Genomic DNA, 18,263 nt, shown 5'->3' on the forward strand with positions numbered 1-18,263 from the left:
TCCCACAGCTTCTTCACCTTATTTTCTACCGCATCCTACTGAGGAGGGGGAGTGAGAGAGCAGCTGGGTGGGTGACTGGCAGCTGGCCAAGCTCAACCCACCACAGGCACTGAAATCAGGAATATACACCGTTCTAGAAATTAAGTACAGCATCACATTAACTATTTTGTTAATTAACTAAAAAGCACTGCTTTAAATCATGAATACAAAAATGCATCACAATTGTAGAGGTTTGTAATTATAGCTAAGAATTACAGAAGAGGTTAACAGATTAATGGTTATTTGTCTTTTATAACACCATTTTGAAAAATTGTTAAATAGCTTGGTGGAAAATACACTGCTCCTTGTTATTTCTGCAAACTGAAAACAGTGAAAGCCTTCCCCAGCTCAAGGTTGCCTAGCAAGACTGATAGCCGTGTAGGGAAACAGTCCAACATTCTACCTAGACAACTAATTTCGGTATTGGAGGAGGCACATTTAACCCCTGTAAGTACATCAGTGGCAAGTGAGAGAACACCATGAGCAGAGTGGGTGGGTAAGGGGCCGGTTTGTGCAAATAATCCATCTAGTCTAAGATAACACATAGGGAAGTTAGGTCACCAGACTAAGCTTCAGTTACAGCGATGTAAACTTGGAATAATTTAAGCTAATACCTTAGCGATTCAAAAGATAATCTGCTTGATATAAATGCTAAATTATTAACCCCTCCACCAAGCCAGATCTCAGGTTTTACAAGACGATAATATATAAACATATTCTTATTAATCTACATGAATCATGCCTTCTTGCTGAAAATAAAAATCCTTCCACTCTCAATTCAGATTTATGCTTACTCAGTGGACTTCAGAGCACTCCTACATCTGATTTTTCCTACTATTAAATACACCAATGATTTGACTGAAAGGATCTGTAACCTTTTGCTAAAAAGCAAAAATCACACAAATCTCATTTTGAAACCAACCTATAGAACACTTAGTCAGACATCTGAATCTATAGATTTTGCATGCTTAGGGAAGGTTTGGTAGATCCCTACTTCCCTTTACTTGTGCACATCTTTATTTCATTCTTCTCATACTCTGTACAACTTCTCCATAAGAGTGTCCTTCATTTGAAGAGAACAGCTGCTAGCACAGTAATCACAGTGTCCCCTTCTGTGTCAGAAACAGTAGCTAGGAATCCTGTTCTCAATTGTTTTGCTGCATCACAGCTGCATGAATAAGACCACTTAAATTTACACACTAAAAAAAAAAATTAAAGTGTTTTGTTTGGAGGAATCTCTGTTATTCAATGTCCAATACTGTTTTGATCTGTTCACAGATTTCAATGTCTCTGAAAAAATTTTAGGCATGTCAGCTTTGTCTGAATTCCCTCGGAGCCGGGGCGCAGGTGCCATGTCCATGTGACCAGGAGCTATGCAATCCCCCAGCCTGCAAGCCCATGGAAATCACATCTTGTCATAATCAAGTGACTACCCCAAATCATATTCTTAATGGCACACTACCTGGAAATTCAAGTGCAGCCTCTTTTAGTTTCAAACTAACCCATCTGAAAGCAGACAGTTAAACTTAATTGTTACAAGCACTTAACATGAGTAAAAATTCTAGAAAGCAAAAATATATTATTTTGCCCTTGGAGGACAGGGAGAAAAATGTCCATATTGTATTCAAAAAACTGGCACTGCTAAAGAAAAAAATTACAATGGTTGATCTCATGATATTTAACTGCTAATAGAACTTGGAACTGAAATTGGCGAAATAGAAATTGTGTCATTAAATTAATATTAATATTATAGCAGTACTCTTTTGAAATGCAGTTTTAAATATCTGAGTTCATTTCCAGGTCTCTGTGCTACTTGTGGATATGAATTCTCCTCTTTGGTTCTCATGCCCAAAGCAGCAGAGCACACATGGAACCTTTCAGGCTAGAAGGTTTTCTCAGTGCTTTAAAACTAAAACACATGTAAGTGCAGAATGTGTTAAAGAGTTGCACTTCCTAGTACTTCCTTATGATAGTCTTAAACCAAATCTCACCAGTGGCAGTATCTTCCATGTATTTTCAATTTCAAAACATTAATTTTTGGAAGCTAATGAAAATCTGCGTTCTTTATTAGATCTTTAAGTCTGCCCTTGCCTCCTGCTATAATTTCAAGTTTTAAATCTAAAGAAATGGAAAACATGGTTGAAGAAGAGATTCAAAAGTGAGCACATTAGTGGCCAGGTTTCCTAGGTGCCTTCAATGATTTTTGCATGCAGAGGCTCTTTCACCGGACTTTTTCAGATTCCAAGCAAATATAAGAGAATCAGTGGAAATGTCTGCCCTTCTGTGAGGATAATTTCCCCTTCCTCAGAATAGGCAGAAACATTTATGGACACCATAATATGTAATTTTTATCAATTTATATCGGTAGTCCTTCTCAAATATATAGTGAGCAGCTCCTGCACTTTTATGTCTAAGAAGACAGCCTTTTGCTACCTTGTAAGGTATTATCATCCATACTTTCAGAGGAATGACTTGTGAAGTAATGGAATGACCTGCAACAACCAAAAATGTTTTCAGCACAGTCACACCTCCACCTTCCAAAACTGTGCCAAACAAACTCACCTTGCTATTTTTTTTTTATCAGGAATAATGTATATATCCCTTTTTTTTTCTCAAATATCTGAGTAATTTATCATTCTATTATCTGCTGTTAATGACATGAGCATAAAAATCAAATAAAAATACCTGAACCAGAGAGATTAATCTGGTAAAAAGCCAGTATGACTCTTTTGTCACTTTTCTGAAAAATCACGTATTGGTACCGCGGGGCCTCTTTTGCAAAGATCAGAATAAACACTGCAAGTGCATGAAACAGTGAAGATTGAAGTATTATGAACTGGTTAAATTGCAGCTCTGCTTGAGAGTTTGGGGGACGCTGTTAATTATTCCTGTATAAATTAAAAGTGGAAATTTCAAATTTACTTATGAACAATCTTATTCACTTCAGAATCCCATCACTATACAATGATCACTAGTCCAAAATCCACCTTTTACTGATTTGATTGTTTAGAATGTGAATAGTTCCTGAAAGGGCTTATCTGAGAATTGCGTACCCACACTTGAAAGAGTTAGGACCAGAATCTGAGTGCACTGCATGGGCTCCGCTGCCAGGCTGGGGCACTGAGTGCTGTGTGTGCAGCCACGGAGAGGGGCAGCGAGCTGAGTGAGGGGAGGCACCAGGCAGGTTTTAGCATCCACCCTGGCTTTTGTGGACCATGCAATCCAGCAGCATCTTGAGGAGACGCACACTGCTCTGTCTGCCTCTTTCCGAAGTGGGTGTGTTTGAGTGTGTGTGTGTGTGTGTGTATGAACACGTGCCTGCCTCTGCTTGCACATAACAGCATTCTTGTATGACACCAGGTACAGGAGACATAAGATCCTAGAAGAACAAGAGAAATTAGAAATAAATCTAAAGATTACATTACAATAAAGCTACTAGACAGTGCCCAGAGGAGGTCCACGAAGTTGGTGAAGGGTTTAGAAAGGAAGCTGTATGAGGAGCAGCTAAAGTCACTTGCTTTGTTCAGCCTGGAGAAGAGGAAACTGAGGGGAGACCTCATCACAGTCTACAGCTTCCTCACAAGGGGAGGAGGAGGGGCAGCTGCTGAACTCTACTCTTTAGTGACCAATGACAACCCGAGGGAATGGCAGGAAGATGTGCCAAGGGAGGCTTAGGTTGGACATCTTGAGAAGGTTGATCACCCTGAGGGTGGTGGAGCACTGGAACAGGCTCCCGGGGAGGTGGACAGGGCCTGACAATATTCAAGAAGCATTTGGACAATGCCCTCAGGCACACCGTGTAAATTTTGGGGTTGTCATATGCAAGCGCATGGGTTGGACTGTGGGTCCCCTCCAACTCAGGACATTCTATGATTTGACGATAAGTACATATCTACTGTTGCTTACTGAAGCACAGACTTACCCCTAAACCCCCACGCTCTGATCAGACACTGAGGGGTTTAATATAAAGCAGTTAGTGTCTAGACAGCTTTGTCCTGTCTGGGAATCATGAGAACGATAAGAAGCAGGCACTTGCAGCACAACAGGTACATGAGGCATCCATCGAAGTAGTACTAAAATTAGCTTCAAAGGAGACCAAACACAAAGGCTGAGATTATATGTCCTGGAAAAGGGAATTTCCCATGTCAGAAAGTATTTCTCTTTCCTACTGAGTCTTAACCCAGACCCCTCTAAAACCAAGGGGAAGCTCATACTCATTTTCATCTAGAGTGCACCCAAACTGCTCCCACCACCGCTTTCTTTATAAGGTAACATTGCACTACAAGACACAATGCTAAAATTGATATGAATATAGTAAGAACCATGCAAATTTTATTCCATGAAGCTCCACGAAGGTCTGAACTGCACCAAAATCTACAGGATTTTAGAGCATGGCCATGGAACTGCCTTCTTGTGGTGTCTGTTCAGGAAAACTCAAGAACATCCAGAAGACTACAAAATGCAGCTACATAGTGTTGCTGGAAAGTGTCTTATGCCATCCAATTTCTCCACCACATATTACATAAAAAACGTTATACCTAAGTAAGCTTGCTGGTATTTTTTACTCACTATCTCATATTTGGATTTTATCTGTTCCATTGCCGAACTGAACACATTTTGACAGCTGCAGTGTGAACACTAAGGACAGGGGTTAATCTTTGCTTCTTGCTATAAAAACAAGGTCTTTCTCAGACAGTGCTTAGTTCCATGAATTCCTCATCCTTCATTTGCTTTATAGCTGCTCCTAGAATGGAAATTATACTGATAACCTAGCCATCCTATTCTGCAGTAATGTTGTAATATTGAAGAGAAACACTGTATCAACTTCAGTTGCAAAAACCTTGCAGATACTTCTCCCCTTGTTAATAATTCAAACTATTTTAGGAATCCAACATTTAGATCAGGTAAACTAAGCTTGTTAATATTACTTTAGTTGTAAATCTGATTTAAGAGGCTCTTCCTGGAACTTAGTCTTGCTCCTAGGTCCAGATCTTTTCCTGTATCAACCTCAAAAGCCGTGCTAATCCACAAGTTATCTGGTGTGCTTTGAAACCGAACTGTGAAACGGTGCATTCAAAAAAACATAACTACACACACACAAGAAAAGAGCAGGAAAGAAAAAAAAAAAGGCCTGTTTAGCTTGTATCTGTGTGTTTTTGAAAAAGCCAGTGTCATCAAAGCTGTGGTTTGGAGTGTGGCCACAGAAAGCGCCAAGTCAGCACACCTGGGCACACTCGAGGCAGGGAGTGGGGAAGAGCAAGTGTCCGTGGGCAGGATGTGAACCTCTTCAGATGGATCTGCTAACGGAATAATGAAATGGTGCCACAACTTTGGTTAAAATGTGGGGGAGATAAATGCTTAGAAGGCAGTTCAGAGCAATTGCACAAATTAATTGTCTAATTGTAAGGTATAATTTAATCTTTTACTAAGTCTATCAAGATGTATACAGACTACATATTTATAACAAAAATACCATTGACTCCACATAATCAATAAAAGCAAGAGTCCCTATGAGATTCAGCTACTTATCCTGCCAATCTTTATGACACTACAGTATTATTCCTCTTGGTTTAAGATGTTTTCTCCTTTCAGCTGCTGCTAAGCCTGCACAAATGGGAAGAAGCCAAATGACTGCACTGAGGAAACAGTGAGGCTGAATAGATACGAAATGCTGTCAAACACATCGAGTGAACAGAAAAAATATGCCTTTAATTTCTTTTAGTTCTTGCCTGTTACTCTACCAGCAATTGGGCAGGGGAAAGGAAAATAAAAGATGCAAGAATGACTGTCACAATGACAAAACTCCACTTAAAGACATATTGGTAAAATTCATAGCACTAAAAATTCATGAAGAAAACTGGGATTAAAAAATCACCTCAGGAGAAACGTACAGAATAGCCCCTGAATTCTGTGCCCTCTCCTAGCCATGCAGCTGATGCGAACAGTAGGGACGTGAGACTTGGGGTGTTTAACCCAGGCCTCGTCTCTAAAAGGAGTGAGCCAGCACGAAGAAGGGCTTTCTAAGAACAAGCACTTGCCATGGAAAGCCTGATTCCCTCAAAAACAAGAACATCTGCACATCTGACATCGTTCAAAGCAATGTCAAGCTCACCGTCCCCTCCAACCTCACAGAAAAATTTCTATAGGAGATGAACTACCTCCGTTTGGGTTTTCTTGTCACCATGTAGATAGGAAGCCACAGTGAGGGAGTTACCATGGCTGTGTGCTGAATTAACATCTGATCAGCAACACCTGTTTTCCTTTTTGATCCTCTGCATTCAAAGCCCAGGCCTCCACTGGGGTCCTGGCAGCAGGGGTGCGGTGCTACATGGCTAGACATGGTGCTACATATAGGGATGATGCTACACATAGGGATGGTGCTGCCAGCTGCACGGCCTATACACTGCCTGCCCCGGGCCACACGCTCAGCAGCGATGCCATTGCCTGCTCTGTGCTACAGGAATATTTATCTTGACGTGCCTGGCCTGCCCTTGCCCCTCCTCTCTCGGCAGGTAAAGCACATGAGGTCTGGAGAGCTCTTCCTCTTCGTGAACTGCTGAGAGATTTCTGCCCGCAGGAACACTACCTGGATCTGACAAGTGAAAAAGCAGCCTGATATTTTCTGGCCTGTATTATTAAAAGGTGGGTTGCCCTTATCATGATCCCAGTTAAGCCAGTAAGTGTTTTGCCATCAGCTTCAGCAGAAGCGTGTTCGAGCCATAGATACCAAGGATTTGATGATGGCAAGTCACCTAGAAAATGAACAGAAATTTATAAAGCATGTTGTTGCTGTCGTATCAAGACAGAGTGAAGAACTGCGAGGACAGAAAACACATGATTGTTTTCACAACACATTACTATAGAGATCAGCTAAAACTTGAACCTGATAAAAACCAATGCCTTTCTCAGAAATTGTATGGAAATACATGATCCTTAAGTGATCTTCTGCTTTGGATCTCTTTCTCACTTTCTTTTCATGGGCAATGGTTACCTTTAAATCCTTGACTTTGATACTGCAAGTAATTATTTCTACCACAAACACTGCAGTAACATTTATTAATTGCACACCATTTCTCTTAAGATGGTAATGGTGACTGTGATGCAGTTTCACTTTCCTTCAGGAAAGAAATCTATGAACTACTATGTGGTTTTCTCTATATATCACTAAATGCTCTACTATGCGGGTTGTCTGACAGTAACAGACTTGTTACCCTATTTGTACCTTGGTAATGTACTGCCAAGAGGAATTAATAGCTTGCTAAACAGAACTACTTTGCTGCTTTCTGTATGCTTTGCTGGCATTCACACTGCCCTGTATGATTTTCAGGCTTTAACATCAATTTTGCAAGCGCATCTGTCAAAGACAATTAAATTATATGACAGATATAATTCGTATTGGACCAATCCATGCAAATCTTTCATTGTTGCAGGTATGAATATTTTATATTACACAATGAGAAACTAAAAGCAATTCAGTTTGATTTAGCTATGAGTTCGCCAGGCAAGGATGTGTGGTTTTGTACATACTCCAGCCCTTTACACTGACCTTGGGCAGAATTTTTGGAGTACATACAAAAAGAAAAAATGTATTGCCTGTGGTATTCAAAGAAAATGAAGCTGGCACTTGCAGAACCTGTGTTATACTGAACTCTTATCAGTGAACAGAACTCCCTTTTAAAATGAGTGTAAAAACCAGCTAATTTTCTTTGCTACTATAGAACAATTTATTAGGATTTTATTTTTGATAGCAACTAAGAAACATGGAAGTGTATATTCCATATTCTTTCCGTTGTGTGCACACTTAACTCACTTTATATTCACATCAGAGACATCTATCTGATCTCATTTATACTACACTCACAAAACTTGGATGTACAGAAGTCCAGTTATTCATGATTTTCCCTGAGGTGCTCCAGCTCATCCTCAAAAGCAGAAACAAATGATAGAACTATATAAACTTATTGCAATAATGAAGCCAAGAACACAAAATTAAGTATCTAAGAACTCCATATATGAAGATCAAAAAGTTTTCAGAAAAATATGGCTGAGATTTCTAACATATTAGCAACAATAGAATGCAATAAATAATGAGGAAAATTTATGGAGCATAACTAATATGATGTAATCTATATTACAGAGTTATATGACTCCTGGATATATAATTTTAAAACTTATTAGATAAAGCAAAAGTGGAACATTGTATGCTCTGTGCTATGGTCATTCATCCTCCACTATATTTGTTAGATGCATTTAAGAACTGTATATATTGCTTTAAAGATTATGGATGGAATGCTTTTATTTATGTGCCCTTCAGCATGCTTATTATTCCAATTATGTTGATTGTCTTTCCTATTAATTTTAAATTACTTTATTATTTTTGAAAAGCTGTTGCCAAATCTGCTTTCCTTTAATGGGAAACAATGAGAGAGATGCAAAACTTGTAGAAAAGTATTAATGCAATTCTTTTGAAAATAAAATTTAAAAATAGTAAGTGTCTACAAAAAGCAATGATTACATAATAATTTATGCTTATTCTTCAAAAGATGCACCCTGCAAACTGCTTGATGTTTGAAATTTGATCACCTAAACTACATAACAGTTGCACACCTGAATTACAGAACAGGTAATTTGGCCTCTACATTCAGTATATGCCACTTTCCTTCAGCTTTTTCTTAACATGCATAAAGGGTAGAAATGTCTTCACTTTTCTAGATCACATTAAGAGGCATTTACAGTGAAATAACTTCCCTGAAACATATTTAGCAGGTCTAATTATGCAGTTATTAGAACAAGATAGCCTTTATTCTGCTGCTTTTTTTTTTTCCCCCAAAAGCAAAGGATAATGTCGGGCAGAGTGATCCTGTTTAATATGTTCATGTGCTGAAGTGCCTTCACCTGCCTTCCAGCATTTTAAAAGTGTGTTTCATTCAAAAAAAGGATGCCAGCAGGAACCAACTTTGCTAAACACACAGATTTTAAACACCTAGTAAATATTGTTTAACTGTTTTCACTTTTCAGAAGATACTTTTAAAATGTACTGCACTGGGTACTATGTGATCATGTAGATCACTTGTTGCTAAATAGAAGGATGTAGGGTTACTCAAATGACAGGGAAACATGACAGATATGGATCCACGAACCCGTTATGAGCATAAGCAAGAGCTGATGATAATGCATGCCTGTAAAATAATCACATCGGTACTACAGAAATCAAACCTTCAAACTTATCCACAGTCGTGAAAAAGCAACAGTAATTACAACTTGTGAACGGATGACAGCCAGCCTGTACCTTTGTTCTCATTTCATATAGACCTCACTTATTTTTTTTCCCCTTTTTGGCTTTGTTCCTGCATAAACTTTTAAAGAGTGAGCTTTTTCACTTGAACATCAGAAACCTATGCTGGTGAATACCATTTTTTTAATAGACTTTTCCAAAACTAGAAGGCTAATACTCATGGAAAAAAAACAAAACAAAACAAAAACCCAAATCTCTACTGTTTAAAAGTTTAAGACATTGGGAGGGAAGAAAAATAAATATAGAGAATTCTTCCCATACTCAAACATTTCAAGCCACCTGAACGCTGCTCACTTGCTGCAAAGTTGTCGATTCTAAAATCAGGATTGAATGAATCTTGCTAAGGGAGACCCAGTAACCCAGTGATCCTCCAGACCTCTGCTTAAAGGTAGGTTTCTCTAAAAAATTCTTAGATCAAATCTTAACCCTTACTGTACAACTGATGTCAGCTATCTGCAAGAGTGCATACTATGTGTGTGATCACAGCACTTTTTTAAAGCTCTTTAAAGAATATTTCTGTTCAATAGCATTTTTGTTAGCAACATTTCTATAATGTAAAGGCTCCTATCACTGTGCAGCAAATATGTGGGGCTTTTTGCTCTTATCTCATGTAGTGCACTCGATAAGGGGTACTACCGAATCTTCTTCTGCACGCTGCATTACAAAGAAAACTGTCTTTTTGTAAGGCATTTTCTCTCCTCTGCTTTCACATAATATAAAGGGTCTTGTAACTGGATGTATTTGCCTGTATTAATACTCAGATGAAAACCAAACCCCTACTACTTTATCTGAAGTATAAATCCCCAGAAAGATTCTTGCCTTTCCAATTGTGTTTGCTGTAATAAAGGTTAATATTGAACTGAACTTATCGTATTCTAGCATCACATGTTAAATGCCAAATCTGTGTGTGTGATCTATTTTCTTTTTTATTGTTGAAATTAAAGAATAGGACAATCTATGTTGGCAATATTATTAAAAACAACAGAGCTAAAGCATTTTACTTAATGACAGTTCAAACCTATTGCTTTCATGAGGAGAAAAATACATGGTGCAAAGTACTGGGGGGAGGGAAGGATGAGCATCTGTTGAAAATTAACTACTTCAATGTTAATTAACACATAATTTTCTACCTGATGAGATGGTGTTGCAGAAAGTATAAATTCAAGGCACAAGAGTAAGAAATGAGTCATCTTTGACTTACCGTATGAAAGACTATTGCTGTATTGCAGTCAGCATCCAAACACAGAGCATGAAGCTTCTCACAAATCAGAAAAAATGTACGACCAAGGAACAAATCAAATTCATTGTAAAAATAGAGGCCAGAGATTAGAGTATGTATCCAAGGGTCTGGTTAGTCACAGCTTTGACTAGCCTGCTACAGAGCCCTGCAAAACAAGTATACTGCAGCAGTGTGGCAAGCATAGGATTGCAATGCATGTCCCATATATTCAAGCATAATAGAAAACATGGTCTGGAGCTTATTCCATGTGGAAGTGGGGTTTGTTTTAAGCAGGCAGGAAAAAAAAAGGAGGGTTTTTTTCTCATATAATAGAATTAGAAATGAAGATTTTTCTTGATTATTGTACACAATAATTCCCCAGGATATCAATTATATAAAGCAGGTGCCTCTGTCTCCTGTTTCCCAGATAAATGCCTGTAATCTCATTTCAGAAATGATCCTATTTAGACAGGAGCCACCTATTGTGATGATATCATTTGCTCTAGTATCCATAAATGGGCAACTTCCTACCAAACGTCACGACCACTGACGACACAAATCTTTATAATATTGAGTGGGCAGGGTGGTTGATGGGGTCCCATCAATCTACAGCAGCTTCTGCTGATGTGATATCATGAATCCTGCATAATCATCTAAAAGGTTGAAAATGAAGAGAAGCATTAAACCTGTCTGGTGAAGCTCATTAAATAAAAACACCTAAAACTGAAAAGAAAAAAATCCTAGAGAGATGGTGAAGGCAAATAAAACATAACCACATAGCAGTGGCACCTTTTCAAATGCCTTCTGTACTCACAAGGATACTGGCAGATGTGAACAAAATCACTCTCAGTTAAGAAGTGTAGCTGTCAGTTTCTTTTTAACAAACAATAAAGACTGTATATCTTCTTTCCTTGCAAATGCAAAATATATATTGACAGCAAAAAGAACCAGAGTTTCAATGATGCACACAAATTAGCACACTCTTACTGAATATTTTTAGAATTAGCAACTGCTTGTCACAGTAGCTTGGAATATGAACTCTGTAACAAAATATCCTCAGACTGTTTGAAATCCAGTCTGCTAGACTGGTTTGCTTCATGCTCTAGCTGCATGGATTTCATTTCTCAGATCCGTGTTTTCTTAAGAAAAATAATTTCTTTAAAGACACATATTTGAGAAATGTTACGATACAGTAAGCTGAAATTAGTTTCCATCTGCCTGCTTTAACACATAGAGATTTGAGGAGAGTTAAAGGTGATATAGGGTTCACTTGCTTCCCCATCTTTTCCCCAAAGGACTCGGTTGTGCCTACTGGCTAAAGCAAATTGCTTAAGAACTTTATATTTAATATTTTTCCTTGCAGGAGTTGGTAAGAACTTCAAAAGAAGGTCCCCAGTTTAAAAAAAAAAAATACCTCAGGGTATTTTTCAACAGGATCTCCACAATCTTGGTTACATACTCCTGCATTGAACAGACTGAGCTGCATCTAAACAACTTGTTAATACACAGACTGAAAGGAATAACATTAGGATCCATTCGCTCTAGCATTTGGAGAATGTTCACCAGAATATCAGTCAAGCTGGGGCTTCAGGGTAGAAAACTTTAAAGTGCAAAAACCGAGAGGACTTTATATACATCTCCACTGAGGTAGTTCCATCACAACACTTCTTCAAATCCAGCCCCTCCATTGTAGGCAGCCCTCGTTACACCTTGCATTTATCTCAAAGTGTCTTTGTGGCAGGGCCCACCCTTTACTGAACATCTGTATTACATGTAGGGAAGGTCCCCAAGGCAACCAGTGCAAATGTTAATAACAAAAGCAACTCTTTCAGAGTTGGCTACTACTACAGTGACTCACGTCAGGTCTAGACGAGGTGAAAGCAAAATGTGAGTACAGCACCCGTGGCTCCAAGATGCAGCTATGCTGTCAGAGCAGAGAAGTCAATGGGTTTCCTAAAAGCACCATAAAGAACTCCTTCCTCAGAGACGGAAAACAATGGAGACCACCAGAGCCCTCAATAGCCATTTAGACATGAGCAGGTGTTCTCGTTCTCCCTCCCTCTCTCCTGTGCCCATCTTCCAGATAACACTAGCTGATCTCCTTAGATATGCAGTCTAGACAAAGACATAAGTGCAGTTTTCACTCTGGGGATCACAACCCCTTCATTTCAGTACCAGGTGGAAGTAGAAAAGCATATACTCCATGTGTCCAGATGGCATAAATATTTTCCGTGTGTTTCCATGACAAAAGACAAAGATAACACAAGAAACAGTTAGAAAGTGGAAGCATGTGTGAGTGTAACTGAGATTGATGGTCCAGAAGTTTCTCTCTTGGCTAGATGAAAGATGATGAAATTTGAATGAGGAAAAAAAAAAGGGCAGAAAATAGCTAAAAAGAATATTCATCACTGCTCCATCAAATTCAGTCCTGCTTTGGGAAAAGCCACATGTCAGATTTTCTTGGTAATGTTTTTAAGGCTGTTTCAGGGCACAGCAGGAAAGCATGCGTTTTCTTATGCATTTTCTTAAAACAATATATTTTTCAGCATCTGAGCCAAAGGATGTCACCACTCTTCCTTAGCCTAGTTTTGAGCTTACCAAGCACATAGTAATGAGCTTAGAGCAAGCACAGCTTTCCCATGCAGAGGAGGATGTTAAACATAGTCCAGTGGAAGATGCCCTGATGGTTCTGGTCTTTGACTTTGTAAGAGATAATGCTAAAGAGAATGGACTAGCATTACCAAACAGTTCCCATTTGTGTAGGGTTTTACTGTGAGAAAACACCTCAAACATACTCCTGTCTCAAGAATGGCCTGAAGGATTATACTGAAAGGATGAGTTGCTCTAGCGAAAGGAAAGCTGTGGTATTTCATAAGATCATAGAATCATAGAATGTCCTGAGTTGGAAGGAACCCACAAGGATCATCGAGTCCAACTCCTGTCCCTGCATATGACAACTCCACAGTTCACACCGTGTGTCTGAGGGTGCTGTCCAGTCTCTCCTTGAACACTGTCAGGCTTGGGGCTGTGACACCTCCCTGGGGAGCCTGTTCCAGTGCTCCACCACCCTCTGGGGGAAGAACCTTTTCCTGACGTCCAACCTAAACCTCCCCTGGCACATCTTCCTGACATTCCCTCCGGTTCTGTCATTGGTCTCTAAATAGAAGAATTTGGCACCAAAGGGAGACAGTCATAAACCACAACACCTAATGTTAAGCAAGCAGTGGACATCTGACAAAACTATAGACCATACAGCAGAATATTCTAGTCCTATTAATGTCTTTGTTTTACATTTGGGATCATAAAAACTCAAACAAACAAACAGACCATGAAATCCTAAAAATAAGTCCAAATGTCTTTAGACAAGCTCTAAAATGCCCACTAGACTTTTTTTTATTTGGCTTATTCTTTCCAGCATACTTGGAAACTAAGTCTCACCAGGCATTAGGGCCAGTCCATAAATCTGCACATTCCTGGGGAGAGAAGAAGCAGACTGAATCTTCTTTAAAGTGTCTAGACCTTTCACTAATCAGAATTGAAACCCAAGTCATAAAACACCAATGGATTACTGAAAACTTCTTTCTGAAGGGGTGGAGACAGAAGGATGCTACCTTCTAAAACACCTACTGATATTTTAGTAGAAAGTCTCTTTAAAACAGAGAGAGAAGGAACTGCTTCAGTTAAACTTGCTTTGTCTGCTGATTCTAGTAGCGAGAAACCCTGCCATCTCCAGTAAGTGTCACTGCACCTTATAATACTGGGGGAAGAGGAAACCAACAAAAACTAGGATAAAAATATAGCAAAGCTTTCCTTTCAAACTGCAAGCAACCAACAATGAATACAAATAAAAAGTTAATTCTGACATATCATCCTTTTTCAGAAACAGAGTAGGAAAACAGTTACTGCACATTGTATGTGTTGATTAACATGGATCATGCACACTAAGACAACAAAAAGCCTTATAAGAACTTGCACCTTCACTTGTTCCTCCAGCAAACTAACAGGAAAATTAGGCAAGGGTCTTAGACAAAGAAATTTTAGTCTGCTGTCCTTTCTAATCTTTGCAGCCAGAATCAGAAATGCTAAGGGCTAAGCCAGATCTACTCGTATATAAAATCTCTTGAACTTGACAGGACAGAGTGGATGGACATCACCACAAGATGCATCACTTTGCTGTACTTAAGCAAAAATTCTTCCTTAAATCCCTCTGAGATTCGCCACTATTGCTTTTCAACAAGACCACAGAAAACTCCAAGGGGGGATTTCAGCCTCATCAGGCCAAATGTAATTTGTCATAATATAATAATGATGAAGAATTATCTGCAGTTTCTAATTACTTGTCAGAATCCCATTACCCAACAAAAAGCTAGCAATATCTATTGTCGATATCATTTCTAAATAAATTCTTAAGAAAAATAATCACAATAAATTATTACTTAATGGCTAAAACAATCAGAGAAAGACTCTGTTCATAGGCTTATATCTGTACTACCAGCTGCAGTGCTGGTAATCCAAAGAAAACATGAATGTTCATTTTAATTTCACACTTCATTAAGAATGCAGGTGTAAAAAAAATCTAGCAAATAAAAAGTGACATGTTCTGATGGGAAAACACATAATTTTCATTTCCATATCAATATTTAAATAACTGAGATCAGAAACATTTAATTTTTTTTAAGGGGGGGTGAATTTTCTTTGTATTTCAAAGCCTGGTTAGCTCAGGTGTTGATCGATATGGGACGACCGTGGTTTCCATCTAGTCACCCTCCTAAATAAATCATTGTTGTTTGGGAGATTGGCAGAAATGGATAAGAAGTTCTGTCTGATGTCATTCTGCCTTTGAAACTATGCATTTTACTAATCCGTGGAACTCTCCACTGCTTTGAGAGCTGTGTTGAAACATAAATGGCCCAAAGGTTTGTGCAAAATATTGTTTAATATAAGCAGTAACTAAATACCCTCTTCTACCATAGACTTTGATACTGTAGGATGCCTAGTAGAAAGAGCCAAAGGTTAGGTGGTTGGTAGGCTTCCTCCTCATAGCCTATAAATCCAATTCTTAGACAATTTCACATCAGGATTCCCTTTAAATTATAGCTGTTTTGACAAAATATTCCCATTGGCAGACAGGTAATTTATGTAGATACTTTGCTTCCTAAGAAATAGTCCTAACATTGACCAGCAAAACTATGCTATGGTCATAAACCTGTGACACATAAAAAGATGTCAGAAATTCTTTATATTCTGATACTACCAAGGTGGAAGATGCAACTGTGAGCACAATAGCTTTGTGAACAGCAATTCCTCTCTCATTTAGAGGCAAGACTGCAAAAACTGCTGGCTACTCTTCAATGCAAGTGTTGAAGAATGGTAATAATAACAACAAAGAGAAAGACAATCCTGAAAGACCGTATATCAACAATAACATAAAAAAGCATTTTCAATTGATGCCTTCTTTTAAAGACAATAACATTTTTTTTAAAAAGTTCACTTTTTTATTCTTACCAGCATTTCCAGAGGGCTTAATTTAGAGTCTCTTAATAGCCTACCCTTTATTTCTTCCTTTGCAGAGCGGCTGGTGCTTTTCACTTCAGTTGCATTTTCAGAATGTACCCAAGAACTTGGTATCTCAAAAAGCTTATTGGAAAAGAAAATAAACAGTAAACACTTACTCTCCCTGTGGAGATGTGTAAGCTTACAATAGTTGAGAAGTGTCTCAACTTTGCACTGCTAAATTATAACAAACACATTATAACAGGGGCATTATTTTTACCAAAGCTGCAAATATTTTTCTCAGGTAACACTGCCTCAGAAATCACTGGTCTGAGAATGTCAGTGTAGACTTTCTGACCCTTCCTTGTTTTGAGTAAAAACAGGTACCAGTGACTTGTAACAAATGACTGGCTTTTATCTTTCTACCTTTTTGTTTTCTGACCTACGTCCCATGTCAAACAGTTCTTTCACTTGCAATCCTGTGTTCCTGGTTTTGCGTTCTGCTTCCCGGATTTTCTAAGTTCAAGTAGACTAAAAAATGTTGTGAGGCAATCTTTTCCTATCTGGTTTTGTATTTTACACATTCCTGGTGTCTCTGAAATATGACCAGTAGATATTACGACAAAACCGAAAATGCTGCTCTAAGAAATCACTCTAGAAACTATGGAAAAAAATATAGCAAAGAGGTAGGACTTCAAGATGGCCAAAGGATGATCATGTTCTGGCTAAATCTCAAACCCACTCCCTTGACAAGCTGAAGAACCTAGCGTGTCTTCTAGTACAATTGTGTTGTCAGTCTGTAAATGTGATCAGTAGCAGCATTCCAGAGAAAAACTTCAGGAGAGGACTACAGGCTTATGACATGTCCGTGTCAGCTGTGTGCGAGAGGGGAAACAGATGCACGTTTGCTGAAGCTGGAACCTACATCTTCATATTTTACTTCATTGACCATGAGTGACAAAAATGAAATGTGAAGATAGCAATGGTAAAGACTGAAATGCCTTGGTTTTAGGTCTTAAATGCATGGTGTAAACATATGTTTGCACAGAACCAAGAATAGTTCTCTCAGATGTATAAGGGAATTCAAACATGGGCTAAACGTCCTTTACACACATGTGAGATCCATACTGCAAAAAGCTTGCTATTGTTTATACTTAGCCACAGGTATTAAAAATAATACAATAGTTGTAAGTACTGAAACTACCAGGTTCAAGCTCCTGGTTAAGCCTTACCCAGTCATACAGTTTGAAGCCAAAAATACCCCAACTAAATTGTTAAGTCTGAATTCCTGGAAATAATGGTCAGTAAGATTTTCTCTACTTATCTCTGTATTGAGTTTAATTATTTTTGGTTTTAGAAAAAAAAAAAACAAACCTGAAAAAATGAATTCTTCACTTATAAACTGAACTTCTGCTTGAAGAGGAAAGGAGGATCCGAAGTTTTAGCCCAGGGAATACAAAGAATGGGACCTTGAGATTTGGCTTTGTGTAAGAAACTGAGGAGAAAAAAATCAGGGAAGAGCAAAAACAGATAAACAAGATTTGTGGAAGAGAGAGATACGTCAGCAGGTGCAGACAGCTCCAAGGCTTTCTCAGAGGCCAGTGAGCACAAAGGAGACACCCTACACATGGGGGTCCAAGTGAAAGCACCATCTCCAAGTCATAGCCGGGAGAAACAGACAGCCCACAAGTTTTTGTTAACATTTCACGGCTCTTCGCTAATAATAACAACGTTATCTTGACTGTCTGGTGTGTAAACAAAATTCTGCCTCACATAATCTATGCTTTGTACCTCCAGCATAACTACCATGTAAGCCCAATATGAAATGTTTGCTGCACTGCAACAGCTGGAGTACCGAGTTTGGGCCATCTGGAGTCAAAACATGTTGTGGGGTTTGACATCATGTTCAGGTCCTTATTCTGGCAGATACACAGTGATATGAGATGACAAACGTCGTTTGGAAGGTGAAACCAAGTCAAGTTCTGTAACCTCAGATGTTGCCATGAGACAAAACTGTCATCTTCTGGTCATATCTCATAGGCACTGGCACTAATCCATTTCCAGACATCACAGCTCATAAACTCAGAACTGTTATGGACTCGATAAAGTCGATCAATACATTAGTTAAGTGAGATGGAATGATTTAGCTCTTAGCGGAAAAAAAATAGAGCTCAGTATTTTTTGTTGCTGTTTTTGGGTATCTCAAAATAATACATT

The 18,263-nt window shown here is 38.6% G+C and overlaps 1 protein-coding gene across 11 annotated transcripts in view; it reads right to left on the reverse strand.

The window, feature by feature from the left end:
* DLGAP2 (DLG associated protein 2) overlaps positions 1–18,263 on the reverse strand; it is a 463,673-nt gene that overhangs the window by 318,535 nt on the left and 126,875 nt on the right. For 5 of the 11 annotated variants that reach the window (XM_071807019.1, XM_071807017.1, XM_071807016.1 and 2 more), the window contains exon 1: positions 10,536–10,965. The exons of 5 other annotated variants lie outside the window; for them this stretch is intronic. The gene's annotated coding sequence lies outside the window, so the exon portion shown is untranslated. Of the gene's footprint in view, positions 1–10,535; positions 10,966–18,263 lie in introns of those variants that run through there. One more of the 11 variants, XM_071807020.1, reaches the window with a different exon arrangement.

This window comes from Patagioenas fasciata, chromosome 3, assembly GCF_037038585.1.
Source record: "Patagioenas fasciata isolate bPatFas1 chromosome 3, bPatFas1.hap1, whole genome shotgun sequence".
Taxonomy (NCBI): Eukaryota; Metazoa; Chordata; class Aves; order Columbiformes; family Columbidae; genus Patagioenas; species Patagioenas fasciata.